General features: G+C 39.3%; 1 long non-coding RNA gene across 1 annotated transcript; it reads right to left on the bottom strand.

The window, feature by feature from the left end:
- Positions 1 to 5,304: 5,304 nt before the first annotated feature.
- LOC109195377 (uncharacterized) lies at positions 5,305 to 7,300 on the bottom strand. The gene is made up of 2 exons (XR_002057018.2): positions 6,911 to 7,300; positions 5,305 to 6,206 (listed from the first exon to the last, which is right to left on the bottom strand). It is a non-coding gene; the product is annotated as an uncharacterized LOC109195377 (long non-coding RNA).
- Between the last annotated feature and the right edge of the window lie 2,285 nt (positions 7,301 to 9,585).

The raw sequence follows: 9,585 nt of genomic DNA, 5'->3' as shown, positions 1-9,585 counted from the left end.
CTGGCCTCTCTGCCGTTTACAGATTCTGTGGGTCAGGCTAAACTAGAAACAGATCACACACCCTGCTTTTTAAATAACAAGGCAGAAAATTACCCTTTTCATACTCGACTGCACAAAGTAATGGTGAACTGACAAATGGTTACCAGCCAAAGTGGTTCACTCAGAGTATATACTGTACCAGCTGTCGATGTAATATGGGAAAACTTCCCTTACAAAGTTTGGAAGCTGAAACATTTACTTTTACTTTTGCCCTCTAAAACGTGACATTGGAGGAAGTGCCCTTCTGATTTGGAGATGAAACCCCTGGCCCTTGCATCTGACCATTTCAAAGTGCTGCTAAGTCTGAACAAGCCCCCTGTCACTCGTTGTGAGCCAGTGTCCAGCAGCCACCTGCTTCCCATGAGCCTCTGGTGGGCTGTTGGCCTCCATTCATAAACGTCGAGAAAAATTACACATGTTGGCTGTGACCTGGATGGCAACATAATAGGCGGCACGCATAATTAACTTGGAGAACGTTTATTAGGCCCGACGGCACCGAGTGCACAGTGTGGAACTGCATGGGGAAATATATGTGTAAGAGTGAGAGGAGTGTGTGCAGTGATGTGCACAGAGAGAGGTTTGAGGTGTCCACGTGTGCTTGAGCGCAAGCAGGAAAAAAAGACACATGCATGTACTTGTGATACTCTCTCATAAAGAACTGATTTAAGTAATAGACCTCGTGAGTGCGGAAATATTTTGGTCTGTCCTCGTTTCAGAGGATCACTTGAGATTAAAGACTTGGTTTGCCATAAGGGTAAAGATAAAGTTTTAAGGACGAGGATAAAGTTCAAGTATGGCTCAGTGGCAGATACGACAAGTAGTATATGTGCCGACTTGATTGACTTTCTTTCAACACATAAGGCAGGGAATGTCTGTATTGATTAAATATAACCATTTATCCATAAATACTCTTGAGTCAAATACTTTTCATTGAAATCGGCAATAAGTTCCTTAATTTGTCTGAATTTTGCTTATTGTGGCTCCCAAACACAAAATGGATAAGGATTCATACAGTGTTTGGATGCTCATTTTCTCTGAGCCGAGAGTGTTTCCTCAACAAGCCCTTGTATTTGGGGAACAAATGGCTGTTAATACCAAATTTCAACCTTCCAGTTTGTAGATTGAGAGGCTTCCTCTCATTCAAATTCACCATCATTCACTACTTAGTTCCATCAGTCATCTTTTTTTCTTCCTCTGCTCTGACAACAAAGTGAACCTTGTCTGGAAGCAAAACAATTACGCCGGCTCTGTCACAGATACGTCTGCCGAGTGCCTCAGTTGCTGTGAAAGTGTGCCAAGTTTTTGATGCGTCTCTCCCTGCTTTCCCCTACCTCCACCACCTCACCCGTCTCACGGACATGTTGGCTGGCTATCGCTGTTGGCCAGTCGTCCCACTGTTTGAGATGTGCTCCCTGTGCTTCAGTCTGCAGGGAAACTGTGACAGCCTTATCTCTCCTGACGCTCACTCACCTGGAAAAATATGTGAAAAAATTAGGCTGAAGGGTTTCACAGCTTCCTCGGGCACCTTCCTCCACAGCTGAAGCCTGCACAGGAAAAAAGAAATTAGAATTTGCTTCGCTAAGGAATTAAGATGGTGCAATAAGAGTTGTGAGAGAAGAAAGACACGGGATTTATCAAACATAAGAATGAAAACAGTTATGCATGTTGTCTCCATGGTCATGGAAATTGATAAAAAATAAAGCAGAATTATGGAGAAAGGCACAAAGTGCATTTAGCAAAAGAGATGCAACCTTAGTTTTCAGTACTTCTGCTTTTCCACACATTAGTAGAACAAATTAACAATGTGTTTTTCTAAAACTGGAAGATCTGAGCCCAGTGTGGATGAACCATGGCGGGGGATTATATGGTCGTGATCAATCTTGATGTGAACATAAACGTCAGTGTAGCACTTATAGTGATCAGCCACATTAAAACATTAAAACCAGGTGATATGTATAATATCAGTCATCTGTTTAATCCAGTAATGTCAAATGTATCATATTTGATACGTGAGTTTTTGTGTGTTTTCGAGACTTCTACATCATCAGCATGATCAAAATGTATGTAATAAAAAAAATCATGCATATTAAGATTTAACTTCTTTTTAAAAATGTTGTCAGAAGGTTCAATAAACATTCAATTTCCCAAAAAATTTAATTATCTGCTGTTTAAAGGACTAATATCATAATACCACATGTGGTTATGGCTACTTGTTGCCTAACATTAGCACTTTGGTGTTACTTTACATTTACACAAAATTTGTTTAATCAATTCGTGGAGATTAATTTGCTCATCAAAAGGTATCAAACTTTCCCACAGAGCCTACTTTTTGTCTATGGAAAAATTATACACAATATTCACAACTGTGGTTTAATACTGTAGGTGGATGTAAATGGTTTACAGTAGTTATACAAGAGTTATGTGCAAAAACTTTTCTTGATCTATATTTTTGTTTTCAACATGCTGTGTGCACACGCTATGGCCATACAACAGCATTTTGCACACTACAAACAGCAATTGTTTTTAATGTACTATTATTTGTCAGTACCACAGGTGTCACAAGTTCAGTATTGGAGCTGATAATGGAGATTATTTGCTTTTAATATCAGTGCTAACAGTATAAACTAATTTGAGTAACTTCATGAAAATTGTATTGTTACAGTGAGAATAGGGGTAATTTGAATCTTGGACTGAGTGGTGAACGACCCCCATGGGAACAATGAGACATGTCCTGAGGGTAGCCCGGGGGTGGTTTTGGCCAGCAGTGAATAGTCAGCTTGACCTGCAATAATACATTAAGCAGGAAAAGTTGACAGACCTCTCATCAGGCATGACTCTAACTCTCGCTGTCCCCAATGTGAGGTTTCTCACACTGTATGTGTCTGTTTCTTGACACATAAAACCTTGACAACTGGCCCAGTGTAATAGATAGTAAGAGGGAAAGGAAAATGGTAGGAAGAATTACATAAAAAAAGAGAAAAGCCTGTGCTGCAGGCAGCAAAATGTCACAAAAACAAATCTCAAATTGTCAATTTCAGTCAAAAACACTGATTTGAACCCGAACTAATGCCCGGATGTCAGGTTACATTTGATTCCAGTGAATGTTTGTGTGAAGTTTTTCCTACACTTGATATGCTTGATGGTGGAATATAAAGAGATTCTTACAAACATTTCAGCTAATTGTTTTTTTCAAATGATCTTTTAAAAGAAACAGAGTAAAGGTTTTGGGTCCACAGCCTTGTAAATTTGATGTTTTAAATGACGGGTTTATTAAGGTTTTGCAGGTGCAAATACAAACATAGAGTGCCTTTAGCTTTGAGATAGGTTTATTGGCCGTTCCCAAACTTGTGCATTTTGTAATCTGAATATTTTTTTTCTCCCAGATAAATATTGTGGCCAAATGCATGACTAACGTGGTGCCTATTAAATTGACACATAGGCTACAAAATTAACAGTCTGGTGGTTTGCATTTGCAGAGCGACCTGGGATGGAGTGAAAATTGTAGCCTTGATTAATTAGTTCAGATGTGCATTGGTTGTGCTGTTGGTCAGACTTTATATCAGTTGGAAAAAAATCATGGAGTGAACATTTTAAAGCCTGTCCCTTGTTTGTCTTTCAGCTACTGAAAGAAGAGAGCCAAACAAGGAAAAACCTGGTTGCAAAAAAGTTTAATGAAAATCTTGTTGAAAGCAAATTGCTGCCTGGAGGAAAAAAATGTAAGAAATCATGCTTCAAGCTTCTCAAATGACTGACAATCAGCGCAATCAACATTCTAAACTAAATCTATGGGCACTTGTCACATACTGGCAGCTGTTCAGGAATAAGTCTCACAGGCTTGCTTAAATCAGCTGCTGTCATACAAAGACCGCCACAGTTCTTGTTTACTTATAACTAATTTGCAGAATCACCCATCATGTAATGATGCCACAGTTTTCCTTTTTCCTGCATGAATTCAAGCCCTGAACTTTGTGTTCGTCGCGCTGCCGTGGATGCAGGTACAGGTGAACATTTTTTGACGGTTACACAATCACAAAGTCTTTCATTAGCACCTTGCCCCTCAGGTTTCCATGGAAACAAGCTTGGCGACTGCACATGTGAATGTGTTGGAGAGAGGATGGTCTGTCTTCTCACTCAGCGCGTATGTGTGCGAGAGAGACAGATAGCATATGGCAGCAACAGCATGTGCATGAATGTGTCATAGAGTAAATAGTTTGTGAGTGCCTTCTTTGTGTATGTGGCTGCACATGTATTTTCAGTGATACTTGTGTGCTGCATGGACTCACTGCGTGTGCCCGTCAGTGAGAGCGTACTGAGTTACCTCTTGTGCATTTGCATGTGTGAATGAATTTGCATATTAGATTATGTTTGTCCAAGTAAGCAAACATAAAAAACTGCAGCAGTGTGCTTGTGTTTGCGTCTACACAGGTGTTTACACAAGTGGGCATGCATGTGGCTGAAGTGTCAATATGTTTGTATGAAGCTGTTCATAATGAAAGCGAGTGGAGGAGCATTTTCATATTTCCTAGTCTCTGAGTGGGTCTGCATAACCGAGATGGAACGTCAGCACAAGACAGATATTCAATAAGGTAAACAACTTGGCATCGTTTAATGCATACATTGAAGTGTGTGTCGCTGAGTGTAGTAGATGAACACACAATCAAACTAAAACCAACATACAGACACTCGCACACATACACTTTTGCCTTGAACCACTCAGCAGTTGGCAACATGAAGCTATCTCATGCAGCAGATGCAAATGACTCTCCCATGACATTTCAGTGCTTAAAAAGAGAAACTTCGTTTGACCAATTTGACTCTGCCCGACAGTTGTTCACACAAACATACAAAAGCATGTAAAAACAAATACAGACACCATTAAGTCCAGTTGAGCTCTGCCTTGAGGGGAAAGAAAACCCTGGCTAACAGGGACCTGAGATGAGTCAGAGGACTTTTACATACAGGCTCATTTGTGCCAGCTTTAAGCTTGCTTGTGTTATTTATTCATGTTCACTCCTCCCAAATCAATGCACAGAGTTTTGGTCTCAATATATATACGTATATAATATACAGTTATTTTTTAAAAGCTTTCTGGCTGCTTGAAGTATGGATGGTAAAAATAAAAAACACCCTCTTTCAATTCTATGAGCAAGTAATAAAATAATCTGGTCCTTAGCGGATCTTAAATTTAATAAATACAACCCCAAATGAACTACGAAAAAGACATATTAGAGTTTGCCAATATTTGATTTGAAAAATTATGCCAACATGCAGAAGCAGTAAACCAAGTACCCCCTTCCTGCTTATATAGGAACTAAGAGGGTGAGCAGCAAGATGCACTTGATTAACTGATCATCGTCCAGTGTGAGCACCTAGGTTTGCTGGTCTGGAGCATTTATTTGTGTGTTAACACAATGCATAGAAGGAAAGACATCAGCAATAATCAGACTTATAGACATTTGATTCTCCTCATCAAAGGGTAATTTTCAAACATTTGAACTCCATCATTCTACTGTGAGAATACTTTTCAAACTTGCATCCACTATCACTCCTCTGTACATGTCTCTCAGCCTCTCTAACGTTGTCTCTAAACCACTCAACCTGAGCTGGCTGTCTGATACTGGTACTCATTTCTAATCTTGTCCATTTGGATCATTCCCAATGAAAATCTTAACATCTTCAATTCTGCCACCTCAAGATTTGCCTTCTGTCTTTTTCTCAATGCCACTGTCTTTAAATAATACACCATAGCAGGCCTCACTATCTTCCCTTTCACTCTTGCTCATACAAATCATTTATTTCTTCTTCTGACACTTGTCTCCACCCACTTCGCCCTGTCTTTACTTTTTTTGGTGCTCTGTTGCTTTGGATGGTTGACCCCAGCTACTTTCACTACTTTCCTTGCATCTTCACTGTTACACATGCTTCCCTCTCATTTACACACGTCTTTCTGTTCTGACTTTCATTCCTCTTCTCTTCAGAGCATACCTCCGTCTCTCTCGTCTCTTTTCCACATGCCATCTATTCTCAAAATAGTGTCTGTAAACATCAGTCTACAGAGACTCGTGCTTGACCTCGTGTCTTAATGTCCATCACAACTGCAAACCACAAGGGACTCAGAGCTGACCACTGAGGTAATCCCGTCCCCACCTTGAACCCATCTGCCATTCCTGTAACAACAAAGTTACAGGAGTATTATAATTTGCAAAACCTCTGCCATACTGATTACTGATAGAAATATCAGCTAATTCTCATAAATACGATATTTTTTAGAGCTATGAATGTGTACTTTGCCATGAAGAACTTTGTCATCATATCATCCGTCTGATCAAAGATTCTGTCTTAATACTTGACAACTTAACTGAGGCATAAGAGAAATTACTTCATTTATGTAAAACCATTCACACTGTCGACCCAATGGTCCATAAATAATTAAACAACTAAAAGATTTGAACTCCATGTAGTTTTGAAAACTGTTTCCTGCAAAGTCTCATAAGAGGTGTTTTTTTTTGTCTTCTTTACAGTAGATTTGCTTGAATTTTTTTCAGTTTGTGTGGGTTGTTTTTCTTTCTTAACTAACTCTTTGTTGCTTTTAAACTGACAAAGTAAAATCACTGAATGTGTTTCACTTATTTTTAATTACCAGACCAAGTATTAGATGTGGTGAGCAAAGTGAAATACTTAGGTCATATCTTAAGAAGTGATCTCTGTGATGATGATGTGAAGCGACAGTGTTTTAAGTTGTACATGCAAGCTAACATGATGGCACGTGAATTTTACATGTGCCCACATGATGTTAGAGTGGCCTTTTTTCAAGCCTTTAAACTTCCAAGATAGATATCTTATCAAATGTTTGTCATAAACATGTCCCAACCTTTGTGTCACGAGTGCTGACGCAGACGTGCGGAGTGGTGAGGAGGGTGGATCCAAGTGCAGGCACCGATGACTGAGTAACTGTGCGTGAGTTTCATTTAAAGTGGGGGAACGAAATACAAACAAAGGCAGAGCATGGCAGCAAGTAAAACTAAGAAAAATCTAAACTGGGAAAAGGTACAAAAATAATACAAAGGAACAAAACTGCTAGGACTCGAAACATGAAACATAAAAATCTAAGACGGGGAAACACAGAATATGAAGACCAGCGAGGAGAACCACGGAACCTGGAGAAATTCAACAAAACACAGAAGAAATGCAGAGGATGACACACAGATGAACCAGCATAAAACAGTGGAAGACACAGGGCTTAAATACACAGGCAGGACAACAAGACGATGGGAACAGGTGGGAACACAGCTGGGACAAATCAGACATAATGAGTCAAAGGAAGCAAAGCAGAATACACTGACATAGGACAAGGACTATCAAAGTAAAACAGGAAGCACGAGACATTCGCAAAGACGCAGACTTGACACAGAGACGTGGAAAGATGACAGACTCCAGAATAGAGGGAACATGAAGCACAGAGACCAAAGTAACTACACACTTTGGTTAGGGAACACAGGGAAGACATAAAGACAGAAAACCAACACTAAACATACAACACATGGAAAATAGAAACATAACAGAAACCTAGAAACCAGGAACTGTAAATATAATACAAACCATAATTCAAAGAGTATAACTTAAACCAAAAAACACACTGACCCAGTGCAGTGGCATTTTCATTCCTTACTGAGGAACTATATGAACAAATGTATGTGCCGTTTGAAAGAGTCAAGAAATTTAATAGGAAGAGCTATTGTTTCTGATGTTTTTCTTCTTCTTTTTTAGTATTGTCTGAAATAGGTTATAAACTAAAACAAAAATCCTTCTCTATCTCTTCCTTTTTCAGCCGTTTAATTGAAAACAAAGCCATTAGAGTTCTTGCTCCATCTCCGTCCTTTCCCTCCCTTTCTGCTTTTGCCTTTTGCTTTTACTTCTACTCCATGGAATTTCCCAGAGACTTTTTCTCCCTCTCTCTATTTTTGCTCTCTCACCGTCTTTGTGTCACTTTTTCTGTTTCACTTTTTCTCTTTATCTTTATGAGTCAGTCTTCCCTTCTGTCCCTCTTTCCACGTCTGACTCACTCGCTCTCTATTTTAATCTCCGTCTGTCTGCGTTCCCACTTTCTTTTTCTGTCTCGATAGCCAAATCTTTCTTTTCCTCTGCGCCGTTCATTCCGTTTTACCGTTCTCTCTCTCCTCCAGTCTTCCAGACTCCACCAGCGTCTCTGTTCTGTGGCTTTACTTTTCTACCTCTATCTTTCTTAATGTCTCTCATTCTGTACATCTCGCTTTCTGTTGCCCCTTTGCTTTCTCAAACAGCTCCCATTTCAGATTCTCTTGGGTGCAAATCCTCTCCAGCCTTTTTTGTCTATCATCATTTTGTCTCCGTGTACAACCTGACTGACTTAGAACCCACCTCCCCACCTCCCCACACGCAGACACGGACCCAAAGACACACAGACTCCTCCGAAAGCGCTCATTCCACGCATATGTAGCCGAATTAGCCTTGGTTGCCTGCGGCGGCTTCCATCTTAATAAGTGCATTGTTTATGGGCCTATAAGCAAAATGCTGCCTGCACAGCTCATTACTGCTGAGTGGGGAGGGAAACTCCCATGAGGGAGTGTGCACACACTCACGTACACACATATAAACACACACAGCTCCATCATAGTCTCCATCTCTTGCCTGTCAGAAACTCAGTACAACTGACTGGTTTTACTTCTGTATCTCTTAATGTACACTTCTTTTCTATTGACATGAATTGAGATAAATCTTTGATATCTTGGCAGTTTTTTTACAATAAGATATTCTTACAAAAGTGAATCATTATTTTAAGAAAATAATTGAACATCTATTAATATAAATAAACCATCAGTAGTAATTGTTGATGAAATCACATCATCCATAATGAGATTACAGGTCGCTTGCACTTCTTGGTAGCTCTAATGAATCAAGAAAATTCCCATAGTGTGCCATTATACCCATATGATATGGAGCTACTTAAAAAAAACTAGTGCTGAACATCAGGACAGAAACCTACATTTTAAATAACTTGCACTTAAACCCCCTTTACTTGCCATTTCTTATCATTTGCAACTACTAGTAGCTTTCTACTAAAGTGACAAAGCATTGATTACTAGGATATATGAATCATTGCAAACAGGCCCCAACAGACTCATAAGCCTAAAAATTCATATTATAAATGCCTCAATCTGTAATTTGTATTAAGGTATCGGATATTTGGATTTACTTACCATGTCCTAAATTACTGCTTTATTCAGTCCTGCACAAATGTCTTAATCTACAGATTCATATTCGGTAGGAAAATGGGAAATAGGTACAGAGATTTATAGAAACATATGCAAATGCGCATGGAAATACATAAGCAACAAACAAAATTCGTAAAAGCAGAATTTGAAAGTCGATATTTGGTATGACCACCTTTATTCTTCAACAGAGTCTAAACTCTCTGTAAGTAGTCTTAAGGAATAGTTCTCCAGGCTTCTTGGGGACATTCAAAGCTCTTCTTCGGATATTTACTGTTTTTTTGCTTTGTTCCTTGTC

Source organism: Oreochromis niloticus, linkage group LG18 (genome assembly GCF_001858045.2).
Source record: "Oreochromis niloticus isolate F11D_XX linkage group LG18, O_niloticus_UMD_NMBU, whole genome shotgun sequence".
Lineage (NCBI taxonomy): Eukaryota > Metazoa > Chordata > Actinopteri > Cichliformes > Cichlidae > Oreochromis > Oreochromis niloticus.
Note: the sequence above shows the minus strand (reverse complement) of the source record. Positions and strands in the feature narration are given on the sequence as shown.